Here is a 19962-nt window from a genome sequence, read left to right on the forward strand (position 1 = left end):
TAATATCAGAATGTGTGAATAACATTTACTTGTTTTCATCTTCAATGCACAGCTTGGACCTGCCAGAATCCAGCTGTGTGTCCATGAAGAGTGACTGGTCGATGGAACCTCCACGTAACTTTAGTGGACACAATGAATTTGGGTTTAGGTAAATGCTGTACCAGACTATTTATCTTATCAAATCTGTAACAACTGTAACATCTGTAGATACAAAAAGGAATTGTTCAAATTTAACGCTGTAAAGGGTCTTTACAATGCCTGTATGCAATGCATTTCAGATGAAGATCTTAAAGTACCCCATTATGCCATTTCAAAGGTTCCTATTTTTTTTTAGACATCTATAGGTTTACATGCAAACAGTTAAAAAATAAATAAAAAAAATACCTTTATTTGTCCTACATTGTAGATGAGATGTTATACTTAATTGTAATTGTGTAATTCCTTTACATGAGCGGTAACATTTATGTCACTGACTCTTAACATCCTCATGTTTTGGTAGTACATGCAAAGTGGTTCTGCTTTCTTAGTGCAGAATAAAGTGTCTTCTAGACATGGCAACAACACAAAGCTATTCAAGGCCTCAGCTAACTACAGTGTTTGAGGGCTGTTGAAAGTACATGTTGTTCGTGGACAGACCATCGTGCATATTTGTTACAAATCTATGTAGGTTTGTGCATAAATGTAAAGGCTGGATTTATTACGACTCATTTCAGGCACTTCAGAACCGTGTTATCTTCTTTTGGGAGACAATAACTGCATTTGTTATGCACTTTGTAGAACTATTATATTCACAAACAGCTATATTACATGCTACCTGAAAGGTACTATTCATGAGAAATAAAAGAAAGAAAAAATAAACATAAAATAGGCACTTTAATAATAAGTTTGGATGTGAACGTGAACACTATAACAGTTGCACTTGCTGTTATGTCTCCTGCAGCATGATGCATTTTAATGAAATTGTTTAATTACCAAGATATCATTTATAAGTGAACTAATATAAGAAGAGTGTGTATGAATTACATTTAAATTTTGTGTTAAATGTCAATGGACAGACCAGAGCTGCCAGCATCCAGCTGTGTGTCCAGGAGGAGTGACATGTCAATGGATCCTTCACTTAACTTTAGTGGATATACAGATCTTTGGTTTAGGTAAATGCTGTGTTAAAAATGTATTGACTTGTTTATATTTAAATGTATGCATTTGAAAGATGCTTTTAATTTATCCAAAAAGACTTACATAGTGACTTAGTGTACATTCTAATAATTTGGTATTTTAATATTGCAGCCATGGCCCTCAACATGCCAAAGTCCTCAAGACATTTAGATCTAATCTGAAGAAGAAGTTTCAGTGTCTGTATGAGGGAACAGCAAAGCAAGGAAACCCTACATTCCTGAATGAGATCTACACAGAGCTCTACATCACAGAGACTGGAGAGATCAATAATGAGCATGAGGTGAGGCAGATTGAAATACAATACAGGAGAGCATCAACAGAGGACACACCAATCAAATGCAGAGACATCTTTAGACCTTTACCTGGACAAGACAAACCCATCAGATCGGTGCTGACAAAGGGAGTCGCTGGCATTGGAAAAACAGTTTCTGTGCAGAAGTTCATCCTGGACTGGGCTGAAGGGAAAGAGAATCAGGACATCCAGCTCATATTTCCCCTTCCTTTCAGAGAGCTCAACATGATGAAGGACAAAAAACTCAGCCTTTCAGATATTCTTAATATCTTTTTTCCTGATACCAAAGAAATGGAAATATCCAGTGACAAACATAAACTGTTGTTCATCTTTGATGGTCTGGATGAGTGCCGTCTGTCTCTGGATTTTCAGTCCATTCTGAAGTTGTGTGATGTACGTGAATCAGCCTCAGTGGATGTGCTGCTGATGAACATCATTGCAGGGAATCTGCTTCCCTCTGCTCTCATCTGGATCACCTCCAGACCAGCAGCAGCTGATCTCGTCTCCTCTGAGTGTGTCCATCGAGTGACAGAGGTACGAGGCTTCAATGAGTCACAGAAGGAGGAATACTTCAGGAAGAGAATCAGTGATCAGAGTCTGGCTAATACAATTATCTCACACCTGAAGTCATCAAGAAGCCTCCATATTATGTGCCACATCCCAGTGTTTTGCTGGATCTCAGCCACTGTTTTAGAGAAGATGTTGAGTGAAGCAGAGAGTGGAGAGATTCCCAAGACTCTCACTCAAATGTACACACACTTCCTGATCATTCAGACCAACATTAAACACGAGAAGGACTATGAAAAGAACGTGAAGGATGAGGACATGATTCTTAAACTGGGGAAGCTGGCTTTTCAGCAACTTGTGAAAGGCAACCTCATCTTCTATGAGGAAGACCTGAGCGAGTGTGGCATTGATGAGACAGAAGCATCAGTGTACTCGGGACTGTGCACTCAGATCTTCAGAGAGGAGTTTGGCTTGCATCAGGGGAAAGTCTTCTGCTTTGTTCATCTGAGCATCCAGGAGCATTTAGCAGCTCTATATGTGCTACTTTCATTCCTGTTAAACAAGACGGATGTGCTCAATGAAACAGTCAGCTCAAAACATGCACACAAGTTCACATGTCACACAATTTCTGACCTGCATCAGAGAGCTGTGGACAAGGCTTTACAGATGAGTAATGGACATCTGGACCTTTTCCTCTGATTTCTTCTAGGTCTCTCTTTAGAGTCCAATTAGCTGCTCCTGAATGTCCTTGTGACACATGTTGGAAACGTCTCATACAGGAAAGAGAAAACAATTGAGTACATTAAAACAAGAATAAAAATGAATCCATCACCGGAGAAATCCATCAATCTGTTCCATTGTTTAAATGAACTGGGTGATCATTCTCTGGTGAATGAAGTCCAAGAGTGTCTCAGATATGGAGGTCTTTCAAGCACCAGATTGTCCTCATCACAGTGGTCAGCTGTTGTATTTGTTTTATTAACCTCCAAGTATTTGGATGAGTTTCATTTGGGTAAATACATAAGCAGCAAGCAAAGTCAAGATCACCTGACACCAAATGAAGTACTTCAGAAGCTCTTGCCGGTAGTTAAAGCCTCCAGGTCAGCTCAGTAAGTAGCACTTTGTCCAGAATTTTTTTTAAACAAAAAGACACACTTGAGTTCCCTTTTCCCTTTAAAAGAGAACTGGAGCTTAAGATGCATATTTCTTGGCCTGGGTTTTGAATTTCTGACACCTATGTTGTCTGTGAGATTTCAACTAATGCCCATGCAGTAAGAATTTCTCTAACCTTCTGATATAATTTCACCAAATCTTTTGTACATATACTAAATTGGCCATTAGTGTTTGTTGGATTTTCATTAAACTAGATATGACATTTGCCCAATAAAGGAACCATGATTGAAGTGTTTACATGATCTTACACATTGATTAGACTTTTACTCTTCAAGTATAAAATGACAAATAGCCTAATATTTGTCTTTTTGAAGAGCACAGACACAGTAGAGAGAACACAAAAACAAGCGAACAATTAAAAACATTCTATATAATTATTATAAAAGATCAGTACAAAATGTATTCATTCAAATTCAAATTCATAGCAATTTGCATTAACACACAATAAAGCAATAGTAGATAACAAGTAATAAAAACATAAAATCTTCTCAGATTTAGGATTTAATATTATAATCTATCTGTGGTTGTGCAGTAGTTCCTGCAGTATTATGAGAGTGAGGAGTGTGTCATTGTTCTGCAGGTTAAGTCATTGTGGCATCACAGATATAGGTTGTGCTGCTCTGGCTTCAGCTCTGAAATCAAACTCCTCAAACCTGAGAGAACTGGATCTGACATGGAATAATCTACAAAATACAGGTTTGGCATTTCTTGCTGCTGGACTGAAGGATCCTCACTGTAAACTGCAGAAACTGACGTAAGTTTTTTTTTATTTATTTGGTCAGATAAACAAAAAAATACTTTTAGAAAAATTATCCATCTCTTAGACTTTATAATGCAAATTTATAGAAACCCCAAAGTTGATGCTTAAAACGGTCCAGTGCATTAATCGATCAGTTTTGTAAGAAATAGAATATAAATCATAGCTTCTGGTCAGCTCTCTTTGCTTGATTTTATATGGATAATTAAAGTCATTTACATCTGGGAGTGTGAGTAAAAGATAATATAATTTCCATTTTAAGAGGTGAACTTTTGCTTTAACAATGAACTAATTGAAAAGTACTGAAAAAAACACACAGATAAGGGATTTAATACACTTTAAAAAAACAAAGTAACAGTAAAAGACTGAAAAAATACTGTTTAACAGTAAGTTTCCATACTATATTCAGTGAATACATGTCATTTCATTTAATGTTATTTGACAGTAAAATACTGTTAAGAATTCCCTGCATGACACTTGTCACGGATTGGCCAGGTTCCTCCACCACAATCACCCAGCGATCACAGTCACCTGAGTTCTAACAATATACACCTGCACCCCATCAGCCATCCTGCTTCATAAGCACACACCAGGCTCCTCTCATTGTCCGGGATCATTAATTCGAAGCGGACTCTAGTGCTTCTCTCTGCGAGTGTCACTAACCAATCTTTCTTGTGTTTACTTACCAGTATTCGCTGACGATCCCAGTCTGTCAAGATCCTCTCTCCAGTGGAGTGCGAGCCGTGAGCCAGTCAGTCCTGTCAAGTGGTGCGTGTGTGTGCGCAATCAGTCTGTCTTCCACTTCAAGCGAAGATCTAATCTATACTGGAAAATCCCTTCCGTTGTTCCTGCAAAGGAAAGTCCTGTCATTCATTCAAGGATCGCACTCAAGGATTCCCCACACCTGAACTCTGACACTCACCCATTCCTGCACGTTAATTCACTCTGTTACTCTGCTGTTAAAAATAAACCACCTTCACTGTTACTTACCTGGTTGTCCGTCTGCTTCCGTAACAGTAAGCCCGGACCCAAAAAGACAGTAAACAGCATGAGTGTTCCAGATCCCTTCCAAGAGCTGGTGGATTCGCTGAAGAGGGTATTAACGTCCTCTCCTACCATCACGCCTCCTGCACCACCGACACCACCACCACCGAGCACTTCTTCGGCCACCGCATCTTCCAGTCCCATGGCCCGACCGGCGCCCTATTCTGACGGGGCGGAGGAGTGCAACGGATTTTTGCTTCAATGCTCCTTAATATTCACCATGCAACCAACTCTATATCCTACCGACCAGTCCAAAATAGCATTCATCACCTCTCTTCTCACCGGTCCAGCTCTCCAATGGGCCGAAACGATCTGGAAGCAAGCCGGACCAGCTATTAGTTCTATACAAACATTCGTCTCCCACTTCAGGGAAGTATTCGGCCGAACGGATGGAGAGATATCAGCCGGTGAGTAACTCTACCATTTATCTCAAGGTACGATGTCTACTCATGAATATGCCCTTCGCTTCCGCACTCTAGCTGCAGCTAGCGGATGGAACGAGCGGTCCTTACTAACCACCTACCGGCTGGGTCTTACACCCCAACTCCGTCTACAGCTAGCTGCATTAGATGACAATATGGGGCTTGAAAAATTCATACAACAATCCATCAGATCGTATACAATCTTATCAGTCCCATTCTAACACTAATGCACTCCTCCGCCCATCTGAAGCCGCCAGTCCTCCAGAACTAGAACCTATGATCATTGAATCTGGCAAAATTACCGCCGCTGAGCGACAGATGAGGCTGACCCGGTGTCTATGTATGTACTGTGGAGCCAGTGGACATGTTCGGTTGAACTGTCCAATTCGTCCCATACGAACATCGGTGAGTGTTTTCCGTACTGATGATGAAAAGATGCATCCTCTCACCATTTGTGTCCAGTTAGCCACCCCTACATCCTCTGTTTCAGTTCACGCTCTCATCGACTCCGGGTCAGCAGGAAATTTCATCTCGGGGACCCTCTGTCGCCAGCTCCAGCTCCGTACTGAAGCCTCGTCAAGTATTTACCAGGTCCAACCCATAACCAAGTTCATCACTGCACGTCCACGTATTCACCGGAAATGTGAGACCATATCACTTCAAATTGGAGCCATACACAAGGAGGATATTCAGCTGCTGGTTCTGGAGGGAGCCAACATGGATATCATCCTAGGGCGTCCGTGGCTGGTGAAGCACGATCCCATCATCTCTTGGGGCTCCGGGGAAGTGATGAAGTGGGGCAAAGAATGCGTACCAAAATATTTCCCGGTTCTTCCACGTCCTATTCCGAATCCTGTCCCAGTCTATGTCACGTCAGTTGAAAGCCCACTCGAGAAACAGCCCACAAAGATTCCTGACATCTACTCGTCTTTCCAAGACATCTTCAGCCCCAAGAGAGCTTCCCAGCTACCTCCTCATCGGCCATGGGACTGCGCCATTGACCTGATTCCTAATGCCCCTTTGCCCAGAGGAAGGATCTACCTGTTATCACTCCCAGAGACCAAGGCCATGGAGGAGTATATTCAGGAAGCTCTCAGTCAAGGGTATATTCGGCATTCTACATTTCCCGCAGCATCCAGTTTCTTTTTTGTGGCCAAAAAGGATGGAGGGCTGCGGCCATGCATCGATTACTGGACCCTAAACCAAGGTACCATCAAATTCAAATATCCCCTTTCTCTCGTCCCTGCGGCCCTCAAACAACTTAGGTCTGCTACCATCTTCACGAAGTTGGACCTCCGCAGCGCTTACAACCTGGTGAGAATATGGGAGGGGGATGAATGGAAGACCGCTTTTGTGACCCCTACTGGCCACTATGAATATCTGGTTATGCCCTATGGTTTGGTCAACGCCCCTTCCATCTTTCAAAACTTCATACATGAAGTCCTCCGGGAGTTTCTGCATCGCTTCGTGGTCGTTTATATAGATGACATCCTCATCTACTCCCGGAATGAAGTCGAACATCGTCACCATGTTACGGAGGTCCTCCACACACTCAGGGCACATCACCTTTTCCTGAAGGCAGAGAAGTGTTCATTTCATCTCCCATCAGTCCAGTTCTTGGGTTACATCATTGACCGACAGGGGGTCCGCATGGATGAGAGGAAGGTGGCTGCAGTAACTACCTGGCCAGAACCAACCACGTTCAAAGAACTTCAGAGATTTCTTGGATTCGCCAACTTTTACAGACGTTTCATACGAGGTTACAGCATCATTACCACTCCACTCTCCAACTTGCTCAAAGGGAAACCAAAAAATCTTCTCTGGACTCCTGAAGCGGCCGCAGCCTTCCATTCCCTCAAATCCGTCTTCACACAAGCTCCACTCCTGACGCATCCAGATCCAGAACTCCCTTTCATCGTAGAAGTGGACGCCTCGACTGCCGGAGTTGGAGCCGTCCTTTCTCAATTTCATGGGACACCCAAATTACTCCATCCATGTGCCTACTTCTCATGGAAGCTCAGCCCGGCGGAGAGGAATTACGACATCGGTAACCGAGAACTCCTGGCCATCAAGCTCGCCCTGGAGGAGTGGCGGCATTGGCTGGAAGGTGCCATCCATCCATTTCAAGTGATCACTAACCATAAAAACCTCCAGTACCTCCGTGATGCTAAACGACTCTGTCCCCGTCAGGCCAGGTGGTCATTATTCTTCTCAAGGTTCCACTTCTCCATTACTTACAGTCCTGGCCCTAAGAATGTCCGTGTCGATGCCTTATCTAGATTACATGATTCTCCAGAAACACCTGAGAAAACCCCCAACTTATACTCGAAGATATTATCATCAGCCCCATCGAATGGTCCGATCCTCCAGCCGTCGCCACTCCTGACCCTCGACCTCCGCCGGGTTGCCCACCTAACCATCAGTTCATCCCTAGGATACAATGGGTAGATCTCATTCAAACCATTCGCACCTCCCTGGGCACTGGGCATCCCGGGGTCAACAACACTCTCTCGCTGCTATCTGAGCGCTTCTGGTGGCTGGACATGGCAAGGGATGTGAGGAGGTATGTTCTAGGTTGTAAGGAGTGTGCAATGTCCAAAAGTCCCCGACATCTACCTGCAGGAAAGCTCCATCCCTTGCCGATTCCTAACCGTCCCTGGTCACACCTAGGAGTGGACTTCATGACGGATCTACCTTCATCGGATGGAAACACCTGCATCTTCCTCATAGTAGATTGATTCTCAAAGTTCTGTAGGCTATTGCCACTGAAAGGTCTCCCCACTGCCCTGGAAACCGCCAAACTTCTCTTCAATCACGTCTTTCGCTATTATGGGATCCCAGAGGATATTGCATCAGACAGAGGACCCCAATTCATATCCCGGGTATGGAAGTCATTTTTCAAACTCCTAGGTGTGACAGTCAGCCTCTCCTCTGGCTACCACCCTCAGACCAACAGCCAGACGGAGAGGAAGATCCAGGAAGTGGGACGATTCCTCAGGACCTTCTGTAATGGTCACCAGAACTCCTGGAACCAGTTTCTGGGCTGGGCGGAGTATGCCCAAAATTCACTGCGGCAACCCACGACAGGCCTCACACCTTTCCAATGTATTCTTGGATACCAACCCCCTCTATTTCCCTGGGATGGTGAACCATCTGAGGTCCCCGCCATGGATTACTGGTTTCGGGAGAGCGAGAGAGTCTGGGACGAAGCTCACCACCATCTGCAGAGGGCAGTTCGCAGATCCAAGACAGTCGCTGACCGGAGGAGGATTTCAGGCCCAGTCTATGTTCCGGGAGATAAAGTTTGGCTTTCCACTCACGACATTCGTCTGCGACTCCCCTCCAAAAAACTTAGTCCCAGGTTTATTGGCCCCTTTACCATCTTGGAACAGGTCAATCCTGTCACCTTCAAACTCCAACTACCACCGCAATACAGAATTCACCCCACATTCCACGTCTCCTTGCTCAAACCCTTTCACAAACCTCTTATTCCCTCCACAGAACCTGGCCACGAAGAGGAACCCCCTCCCCCCTTGACGCTAGAGGAAGGGTCCATCTATTCTGTTCGAGAAATCCTGCAGTCCCGACGTCGTGGTGGTCAACTGGAATATCTCGTCGATTGGGAGGGATACGGACCAGAGGAAAGATCATGGATCCCAAGAGCCGACATCCTAGATCCCACGCTCATGGAAGAGTTCCATTCCAGTCATCCTCAGTACCCTGCACCTCGTGGACGAGGGAGACCACCACGACGCCGGAGATCTCGGCCCTCAGGAGCGGGCCCTGGGGAGGGGGGTAATGTCATGGATTGGCCAGGTTCCTCCACCACAATCACCCAGCGATCACAGTCACCGGAGTTCTAACAATACACACCTGCACCCCATCAGCCATCCTGCTTCATAAGCACACACCACGCACCTCTCATTGTCCGGGCTCGTTAATTCGAAGCGGACTCTAGTGCTTCTCTCTGCGAGTGTCACTAACCAATCTTTCTTGTGTTTACTTACCAGTATTCGCTGACGATCCCAGTCTGTCAAGATCCTCTCTCCAGTGGAGTGCGAGCCGTGAGCCAGTCAGTCCTGTCAAGTGGTGCGTGTGTGTGCACCATCAGTCTGTCTTCCACTTCAAGCAAAGATCTAATCTATACTGAAAATCCCTTCCGTTGTTCCTGCAAAGGAAAGTCCTGTCATTCATTCAAGGATCGCACTCAAGGATTCCCCACACCTGAACTCTGACACTCACCCATTCCTGCACGTTCATTCACTCTGTTACTCTACTGTTAAAAATAAACCACCTTCACCTGGTTGTCTGTCTGCTTCCGTAACAACACTTCATATTTGATTTATTTATATTATTTATTCAATTTATGTATTATTATCTCATCAGTTGTGTACATTAGGGTTTAGTCTTACATCTAATGTTCTTAAATTAATGTTTATTGCATTTTTGCTGTATCATGTGTGTCACCGTGATGGGGTTTAGTGTTTGTGTGAATGACACTGTGCACCTTCTATATATATATATATATATATATATATATATATATATATATATATATATATATATATACACATACATATATATACATATATATATATATATACACATACATACATACATACATATATATATATATATATATATATATATATATATATATATATATACACATACATATATATATATATTCACATACATATATATATATATTCACATACATATATATATATATATATATATATATAAGTATTGTTCTCCTCAGCTCATAGAAAAGCTGTTTGTGATGAGCTTTAGTTCATCATGTCACTTTCTCATCATCACCAGTTTACGGTGGTTATCAGTGCATTACACTGGTTCAAAATGGATATTAGTACTTCATGTACTTGGTTCATTAACATTACATCAGTTAATGAAATACTGTATTTAATTGTGAATTTAAGTTAAGTCTGCAAAACTTAAAATGTTACTATATATTTTTTAAAGCAAAGTTCTGGCAACCATAGCTGCCGGTATTTTGCTGTAAATGTCACAGATATTTATGTTTTTTTATAGTCTGTGTGGTTGTTCATTAGTGTTTGCTGAACTAAGAGAGTAACGTGTGTCATTGTTCTCTGCAGGATAAGTTATTGTGATATCACACATAAAGGTTGTGCTGCTCTGGCTTCAGCTCTGAGATCAAACCTGAGAGAACTAGATCTGACTGGGAATAATCTAGGAGGAGGTCTGACGCTGCTCTCTGATGGACTGAAGGATCCTCGCTGTAAACTGGAGAAACTGAGGTGAGTTCATACATTAATCTCAACATAATATTAATGAAAATTTGCCAATATGTGACTGAATGCAGTGCTCTCTACAAATTTTGGCACCCTTGGTAAACATGAGCAAAACAGGCTGTGACGTAGTGATTCTGGCTATGGCAGTTAACTCAAATCACACTTCACAGAACAGTAAATGAACCACCATTTTACATTTGCAAAATGTTTTCTCTTATTCTTTTTAATGTAACTCAAAATGGGCTTATTTCTTTTTACAATGTCCCTTGCTTCAAAGCATGTTAAAGTGCACAACCAATAAACACCCGAAAATAAGCATGTCATGAATTAATTCACCATATAGGACAGCATCAAGGGATCGTTTGTCTTTCAAATGAGTGAGAATAATACCCGGGTCAACGACTCAAGACAACATCAATAAATATTCAAACAGTAACATTACTTCGGTGCATCAAGTCCATAACTGAACCAAACATAACCCATCAACTAATATCACATTAATTCATATATGAACATAAGGTTCTATCAACAGTTCTGATGACTCTTTTGAATGATTGTGTTCTTAAATGGAGAGTTTAAAGGGGAAATTATTGATGTTTTTTGTGTGTGTGTGTGTGTGTGTTAGATGTCCAATAGACCCATCTTTTCCAAGAGTCATTGATGATTAATTAGCTTAGTGGATATAATGAACTTTTCAAGGCCTACCTGGAGTCCAATGCACAATCAGGGGATTTGCAGTCCAGCCAAAACACCACAAACTCACTCAAAGTTACAGCGATCCAATCCCGCGTAGTTCAAACATAGCTGATAAATTAATGGCATACCACCTATGGTACCTACTGTCTGCTAATTCAGCTTTCATATGGCCCAGACACCACGAGGAAAGGAGCAGCTTGCAGGAATAGTAGAATCCAGGCACTCCTCCGCAGCGCAGCGAATGATGCTTACTGAAGACAGTTATCTCCAGTTTTGTTGCTTCATATTTTGCACATTTTAAACATCTATCTCCAGGCAGTTCAAACTTCTGACCATCGATTCAGCAGACAAAGACTCACCTCTCAACACTCACGCACACCTGTTTTAAATGGATTTGATTTCTCAATTTCCTCCAGCTGACTGACTCCTCCCACTTGATGCATTGTATTTTGGGCTTTGTAGTTCGTTTTGCAAAAATGCAAAAAAACATTAAACTTTTTAATTTAATTTTTTTTTTCTCATATGTATTGATGCCCCTTCATTTACTAGTGCAGCTCCTCTTTGCCTTCTCCTATAATGCATGCTAAAAGGAGAGACGTGACGTGACATTCAGCCAAGTATGGTCACCCATACTCAGAATTCGTGCTCTGCATTTAACCCATCCAAAGTGCACACACACACACACTGTGAACACACAGCCGGAGCAGTGGGCAGCCATTTATGCTGCTGTGCCCGGGGAGCAGTTGGGGGTTCGATGCCTTGCTCAAGGGCACCTAAGTCGTGGTATTGCCAGCCCGAGATTCGAACCCACAACCCTAGGGTTAGAAGTCGAACTCTCTAAAAACTAGGCCACAAATTCCCGACCACAAGGCAAGCCAAAATTCCTCAGATTTTGATAATATGTATCCTAAAAAGTTGTCTGGCTAACAGTTGGTATTGAGTATGTCCTTTGAAGACAGCAAAGGGCTTTGCAAGTGGGCCTTAATTAATGGTGCGTTCAAGTCATGTCGGATAGATCATATTTACGAGTTGATCACACATGCAACCACAAAGTCGTAAATCTGAGTAGGAAACTCAGGATATTATTTAAACCCAAAGATTATGAGTTGGTGGCGTATCAGTGAGAAAACATGTTGAATGCAAGAGCCATTGGCAAAGAGCCATTGAGAGAGACAATAGAAATAAAGTTGTTGAAATAAATTAAATTATTCTCTCTCTTTTTTTGTAATTTACAATAAAACTAATTTGCATGTGTAAAATATGAAAGTATTGCACAATTATGATAGTATATATAATGATTCCATTTACTACACCTTCAGAAATTTAATGAAAACAGGAAAAAAAACACAGCAATGCACATTCTTTATTCATAATTTTCTAGATGTAGAGTTAAATAAAAACATGTTGAATTTTATATTGAAAAGGCAGGCTACATCATCATCTAAAAATAAAAAAATAAATGTACAATGTGATTTTGAATATTCAGATTTTTACTCATAAGAGTCCTCCTGTCATGATCTCCAGCTGGAGTGCCTGTGAACTCCACCAGAGGGCACTTTACCCCTGACTCTTGCCACTCTTACAGACTATATTTCCCATAATCCTTTTCCCGGACTCATGATAACTTATTTCATTCACCTGTGTCTTTTTTACCGCCATCAGTCTCACCCTATTTATAGGCTGTCTATTCATTAATTCATTGCTCAGCATTGCCTATAGCGTTTTACATGGGCTTCATGTTAATTAACTTTTTTTGTTATGGACTAAAATTAACCATTAAAAACCATATTCCCCTGTGAGGGTCCTCGAGGGTCCCTATGTCAGTTTTTGGATTATGCCCTGTTGCTAACCGGTTCCCCATTCGCTTTGGGAGAGGCGGAGGATGTTAAGACCATTAAGAGTTTTATGGGAGGGGGCCATAACCGGCAAGTTATGCTGTCACACCAGAGCATCTTGACAAGATGGCCACCAGCTCAGAGCCTCTCCACAAGATGGATACCATTCCAGAGTCTCGTTCTGTTATGGCCACCATTCCAGAGTCTTGTTCTGTCATGACAACCATGTCCAGTGCCTCAAGGTCAGTCCCAAGGCGTCTGAGACTGGCATCTAGTATGGAGGATCCACCGTTGATGTTCAGTTCAATTCAAGCTTATTTGTATAGCACTTTTTACAATACAAATCATTGCAAAGCAACTTAAAACAAGAGGTAGTCAACCAGATGATGACCACAATTAACAGCAATTATTATATGATGCAATCACACTTGTAGCAATATTTGATGTTGGTGTGAGCAGAAGGCATCCCAAGGGCCTCAGCACTGGTTCTCACAGAGACAATGCTCCCTGTAATGGCGGTAGCCATCCTGTGTGTTTGGACTACTCATTGCTCTTTTACTCTTTCTGAGCCCACTCCAGTCCACGAGTCCATGCCAGAGCCTGCTCCAGTCCTTGAATCAGTTCCTTAGCCTGATCTAGTCCTTGAATCTGCTCCAGTTCCCTCATCATGTTCAGGAGTGCCGTTGCCTGTTCCAATGATTTTCTCCTTCTGAGGTGGCAGTTTGTGCTGCAGAACCTCCCGAAGCAGCGGCATTCACTCCAGCTCCCCCCGAGGTGGTGGGTTCTGCTGCACAACCTCCAGAGGTGGCAGCATTTGCCTTTGAACTCTCTGCCAGTCCAGCCACGACCAAAGAGGCTGTCTGTGAACCCTATGGTCCTGTCATTGCCAAGGAGGCTTTCTCTCTGCCTATTCAACCAAGGCCAAAATAATTGAAATATCAACATTATTGCAGTTTTAAAGAAGTTATGAGTTGGGGGCGTAACATGTTATGCCACTGAATGTATAATCATAATGTAACAGCATAATAATGCAAGAAGGCCTAAACACTTCCAAATGACAACAAATGTTTAGTATTTTTAATTATAATTAGATCATGGAAATTAAGTATCAAAATATTATTGTAATGGTCCGCCTACTGTGGTGGAGACGAGGAGATGAAAGAGCGCGGAGGCGAAAAGGATTAACATGAAACGTCTCTAGGTTACGAATGTGACCCTAGTTCCTCGAAGGAACGAGACGCTTTGTCGAGCGCTTTGGGGAAACGCCTTTGGCAAGATCAACTCTGAATATCGTGTGCAATCTGTCCAATGGAAGAGTGTGATGTCACAGGCAGGGTGACGTGGCGGCCAGGAAGCTATAAAGACACATGCCACTCAGCTGGCTTCAGCTTCGAGTAGGGAAGCAAGCACCGGCAGGGGTGCCGAGAGTATGGCTCCATAGTTCCTTCGAGGAACTATGGTTACATTCGTAACCTAGAGACGTTCCTCTTCAGGAACTCGAGCTGCGTCGAGCGCTTTGGGGAATGATGTGCCAATGCTGCCAGACTACCAATCCCCTGCCTAGTGTGTATCCGAAGAGCACAGCTAAGGCAAGAGGACAGAAGAGCCAGGAGTGGCTCGCATATCGAGATTGTAAAATCTGGCAAATGTAGAGGACATGGACCATCCCGCATCGTTGCAGATGTCCAAGAGGGACACACCTGCTAGAAAGGCCTTAGAGGCAGCCATATTCTGCGTAGAGTGAGCCTTGGCTCCCAAAGGAAGGAGAAGACCAGAGGACTCATAGGAGACGTTGATAGCCTCGACTATCCAACGACTAAGGGTCTGCTTAGCGGCAGGGGAACCCTTTTTAGGAGGACCGCAGCAAACAAGCAATTGGTCAGATTTTCTCCACAGGGCAGCTCCGTGGACGTATGCGTCCAGTGCTCGCACTGGACACATACAATTTAGCTTCTCCTGGTCTGGCTCCCGAAAGGGAGGAGGGCAGAAGGCCTGCAGTACTATAGGCTGTGGTGTAACAGAGGGAACTTTGGGAACATAACCCGCTCGAGGGTATAAGAATGCTTTGGCCATACCAGGGGCAAAGTCTAAGTAGTTAGGGGCCACCGAGAGGGCCTGAAGGTCTCCAACTCTCTTTAGAGACGTAATCGCCAGTAACAGGGCAGTTTTAAGGGTCAGATGTCTATCTGATATAACTTGGATTGGCTCGAATAGAGCTTTACAGAGAGCCTCTAACACCACAACCAAGTCCCACCGGGGAATACGGGACCGTACTGGAGGTCTCAGCCTCAGTGCACCGCGGAGGAAATGTGAAACTAGGGGGTGCCTACCATCGAAAGGGATGTGGTAAGCAGCTATGGCCGCCACGTACACCTTTAAGGTGGAGTGAGTTAACCCCGCAGAGAGCCTAGCTTGTAGAAACTCAAGAACTGTACCAACTGGGCAGTTAACAGGGTCAAGCTGGCGGTCTCTGCACCATGAGGTGAAGAGTTTCCACCTCAGGGCGTACAGTTTCCTCGTAGAGGGAGCTCTGGATTGGAGGAGGGTCTCAACAACCTCAGTTGAGAGACCGGAAGCTATGAACTGTGCCCCCTCAGGGGCCACACCCACAACTTCCACAGCTCCGGGCGAGGGTGGATTATTTTGCCCTGCACCTGAGAGAGTAGATCTGTCCTGATCGGAATCTCCCATGGAGAGCCGTCCTCTTATCTGAGACAGGGTCAGCCATAAATGCCTCTCCGCGGCCACCAAGGCTGTCTCTTTGGTGGCGCGGAGGGAGAGATCAGCGGTCCGTCTAAGCTCTGCAATATCGTCAGACTTGATCCCCTCTCCCTCGTCTACGTCTCTCAGCAGGTCAGCTTGATATGCCTGGAGGACGGCCGTAGTGTGAAGGCACGCCCCCGCCTGACCTGCTGCCACATAGCCCTTGCCCATTAACATAGATGTTGTTTTTAACGGTTTTGTGGGCAAGACCGGAGCCTTCAGAGACAACACTGAACCGGGTGACAGATAGCTCGCAAGCGTCTGCTCAACCCGGGGCATCGCTCTGTACCCTCGCTCATCGAGCCCTGCGACATTGCCGTAATATTGAGAGTCGGGGCCGAAGAGACGGGTCGAATAAGGGTGGTTCCACAATCTCGCTATTTCTTCGTGGAGATCAGGAAAAAAGGGAAGGCTCCGGGATGGAGGTGGCTGTCTCGGCCGCAGAAACCGCTCATCTAATTGACTTTTCTGGGGTTCTGATTTTTTCTCTGCAGGCCACTCAATTTTTAATTTATCAACTGCACGTGTAACCACCTCCAACAGCTCCTCATACTGGGGCGATAGGGGGGGCGAATCCCTACTAATAGTCTCCACATCCACCTCATCAGACGAAGAGAAGAAACCGACGAGCGTGCTTCCGAACCCAGGGTTTGGGCGCCGGATCTGGCAGATGAGGAAGGAGATAAGGACTGGTCCGTCTCCATACCCTCTGCCAGATCCACCTGCGAACCCCACGAGTGCAGCAGCCGCTCTGCCTCGGCAGAAGCGGGGCCAGCACCGCGGGGAGTGCTGGCGAAGGCTCCCTCCTCGAAGAGAGCCCTCCGGGATCGAATCGTCAGCATTGGCAATCGTTCACAATGCTGACAGTTGGCTCCCTCGAGAGCCGACTCAGCCTGCTTCGATCCCAGGCAAACCACGCATAAATTGTGTGTATCCCCAAACGTGATGTAGCGTGGGCAGGGAGGAACACACAATTTATAGCGCGATCTGGATTCGCCCTTCATATGTCTGGTCTTAGCTTTGCTCTTAGGCATTGTGTTGCTTTATTGGGACAGACAACAATAAATAAGACTCACAAGACAGACTTTTTGACATGCACACACAGAGCGCTTGCTGAAAGACACAAAGCTGAAGTCAGCTGCGTGGCACGTGCCTTTATAGCTTCCTGGTCGCTACGTCACCCTGCCTGTGACATCACGCTCTTCCATTGGACAGATTGCACACAATATTCAGAGTTGATCTTGCCAAAGGCGTTTCCCCAAAGCGCTCGACGCAGCTCGAGTTCCTGAAGAGGAACTGTATTTTATTTGACAGAAACTCACATGTAGGACGGGGGTTGATGTTCAATTCCAGACAAAGACAGACTGCACAGATGCAAACTTAAATACCCAGCGAAACTATGATAATGACTAGACTCAACTGGAAAACATTGAAAAACAATTAGGACAGGAACAGGAAGTAACAAACAAGGAAAAAAAGAACTGTTTTTACTTGGCAGTCAGATGTCCATATGTACAAAGGTACAGATCCTTAAAAAAGACCATAACTTTTTTTAGAAGCTTTTTATTAATTTTAAATAGCACTGCATGACTACACCACATCATGTACAAGAAGCTGCAAAAGACATGGGAGCAAGTGCAATGTAAAAAAACACAATGATGTTAATTTAAGTAAATATAATGGGCGACATATTGCGTCACCGAAAATTATTGTGGTCATGTATATATATTGCGTGAAAAGTTGATATATTGATTATTGCTTCTGGCCTACCTCTGCCTGTCCTGTTTCAGCCAAAGAGGCAGTTTCTCTCTGTCTGTCCTGTTCTGACCAGGGAGGTCTATCCTGAACTCTGTGACTGTCCTGTCCTGGCCAGGAAAGCCGGTCTTGAACTTTCTGACTGTCTAGTATTGGTTATGGAGGCCATCTGTGAACTCTCTGCCTGTCATGGCTGTGGAGGTTGCCTGTGAACTCTCTTCCTGTCCAGTCATGGCCATGGAAACCATCCATGAACTCTTGTCCTGTCCTGAACCAGCTGTGGGGATCTTCTGTCCCATCTGTTCTGCTGTGTTGGTCGTCTGCACCGCCGTGGGGATCTTCGGTCCCATCCGCTCTGATGTGTTGGTCATCTGCGCTGCTGTGGGGATTTTCGGTCCCGTCTGCTCTGCTGTTGTGGTCGTCTGCTCCGCTGTGGGGGTCTTCAGTCTCATCTGCTCTGCTGTGGTGGTCCTTTGCTCTGCCATGGGGATCTTCAGTCCTGTCTGCTTTGTCCTCGTGGTCTTCTGCTCCACCCTGGCTCCCTGATCTACTGGCTCTGCCCTGACTTCCTGCTTTGTCCTAGCAACCTGCTCAAACAGGGATCTGTCACGATCTCCAGCTGAAGTGCCTATGAACTCCACCAGAGGGCACTCCACCCCTCACTCTTGCCACTCTCAAAAACTACATTTCCCACAATCCTTTGCTGGCCTCATCATTACTTATTGCATTCACCAGTGTCTTTTTACCGCCATCAGTCTCACCCTATTTATAGCCTGGTTATCCATTCATTCAATGCTCAGCATTGTCTTAGCATGTAGCGTTGTCTAGTTCCTTTATTTCCTGTGTTTTCCTTGTTGCCTTGCTGCTTTGTTTTGTCTTTGATCCTGGACTGTTTCTCCGTCATCATGCCTCCTATGTTACACCTCCAATCATAGTGACTATCCAGAAGACAAACCCCAAACAACTGAAAAACATATAAATTATTCTTATTTGAATTTTTAGAGGTGTCAGTAATTTTAGCACTCATTTAGGTGGAAAATATCATGTTAAATGTAAAAATAACATAAATAGTTTCATGCAATTTTCAGAAAAAGTGATCTGCTTAAGTTATTAAAAGTGCAATAAACTGCAGAAGAGAGCTAAATTTATCACTTACACACTGGCAGTCAGCGGTCTGTGCCAAAAATAACAAATAAAATGAATTTAAAATTAATGTTGCACCTATGCATATAGTATTTTAAAATTCCTTCTCTTTCTGAGTTGTAACCTCTGATTTTGTGGTTCATATTCATTATAGTAGTGAACATCAGATTGATTGAAACATGAGACACCTCGAAATATATATTACAAATGTCAAAGTGTGTTCAAATTCTGAAATCTGAATACAGATTTATGCTTTCAAGTCTTAAACAGCTTTCTCACAATAATAATAATAACAATTTTCCTGCTGTGCATGTAAACAAAAAAATTTTCTCTGCAGGTTAAGTGACTGTGATCTCACAGCTGAAGGCTGTGCTGCTCTGGCTTCAGTTCTGAAATAAAATCCCTCACACCTGAGAGAACTGGATCTGACTGCGAATAATCTAGGAGACAGAAGTATAAAGTTGCTCTCCGCTGGACTGAAATCTCCTCACTGCAAACTGGAGACACTAAAGTAAGGTCTTACATATTAATCCTAACTGAAACAAGACATGTTATTTTAACATTTTAACAAAGTTGAAGTTAAGTTCCAGTTATTCTGGAACTTTCTTAAATGTATTGAATTCGATGTGAAATTACCCTATACAGTATATGTGAATGTAAGTGTGTCATTGTTCTGCAGGTTGTGGGACTGTGATATCACAGATACAAGTTGTGCTATTCTGGCTTCAGCTCTGAGATCAAACCCCTCACACCTGAGAGAACTCAATATGTTGGAGAATAAACTAGGATATAGAGGTTTAAAGCTGCTCTCTGTTTTAAAAGATCAACCACTATATAAACTAGAGACACTGCTGTAAGTATTGTTGATTCGTATCATATATCATATCATATCATATATCATATCATATCATATCATATCAAATAATTTCATACGAAATGCTCCACAACGCTTTGTTACTGTACTGTATGTTTTATTTTACTATTTTTATTTTACAGTTATTAAATGATGGTAAATATGGGGCCAATACTGGGACAGTATCATCAAAATCACAGTCATGGTGACCTCACTGGTGTGTGTCTGTGGTATTTCTATTAATTACTTTACTGTATATAATTGCAAATATGA

General features: G+C 43.6%; 1 pseudogene; it reads left to right on the top strand.

The window, feature by feature from the left end:
* Positions 1–1047: 1047 nt before the first annotated feature.
* Positions 1048–19933, top strand: LOC132103784 (NACHT, LRR and PYD domains-containing protein 12-like; annotated as a pseudogene).
* The last annotated feature ends 29 nt before the right edge of the window (positions 19934–19962 follow it).

The sequence above is a fragment of the Carassius carassius genome, chromosome 24 (genome assembly GCF_963082965.1).
Source record: "Carassius carassius chromosome 24, fCarCar2.1, whole genome shotgun sequence".
In the NCBI taxonomy this organism is placed as follows: domain Eukaryota; kingdom Metazoa; phylum Chordata; class Actinopteri; order Cypriniformes; family Cyprinidae; genus Carassius; species Carassius carassius.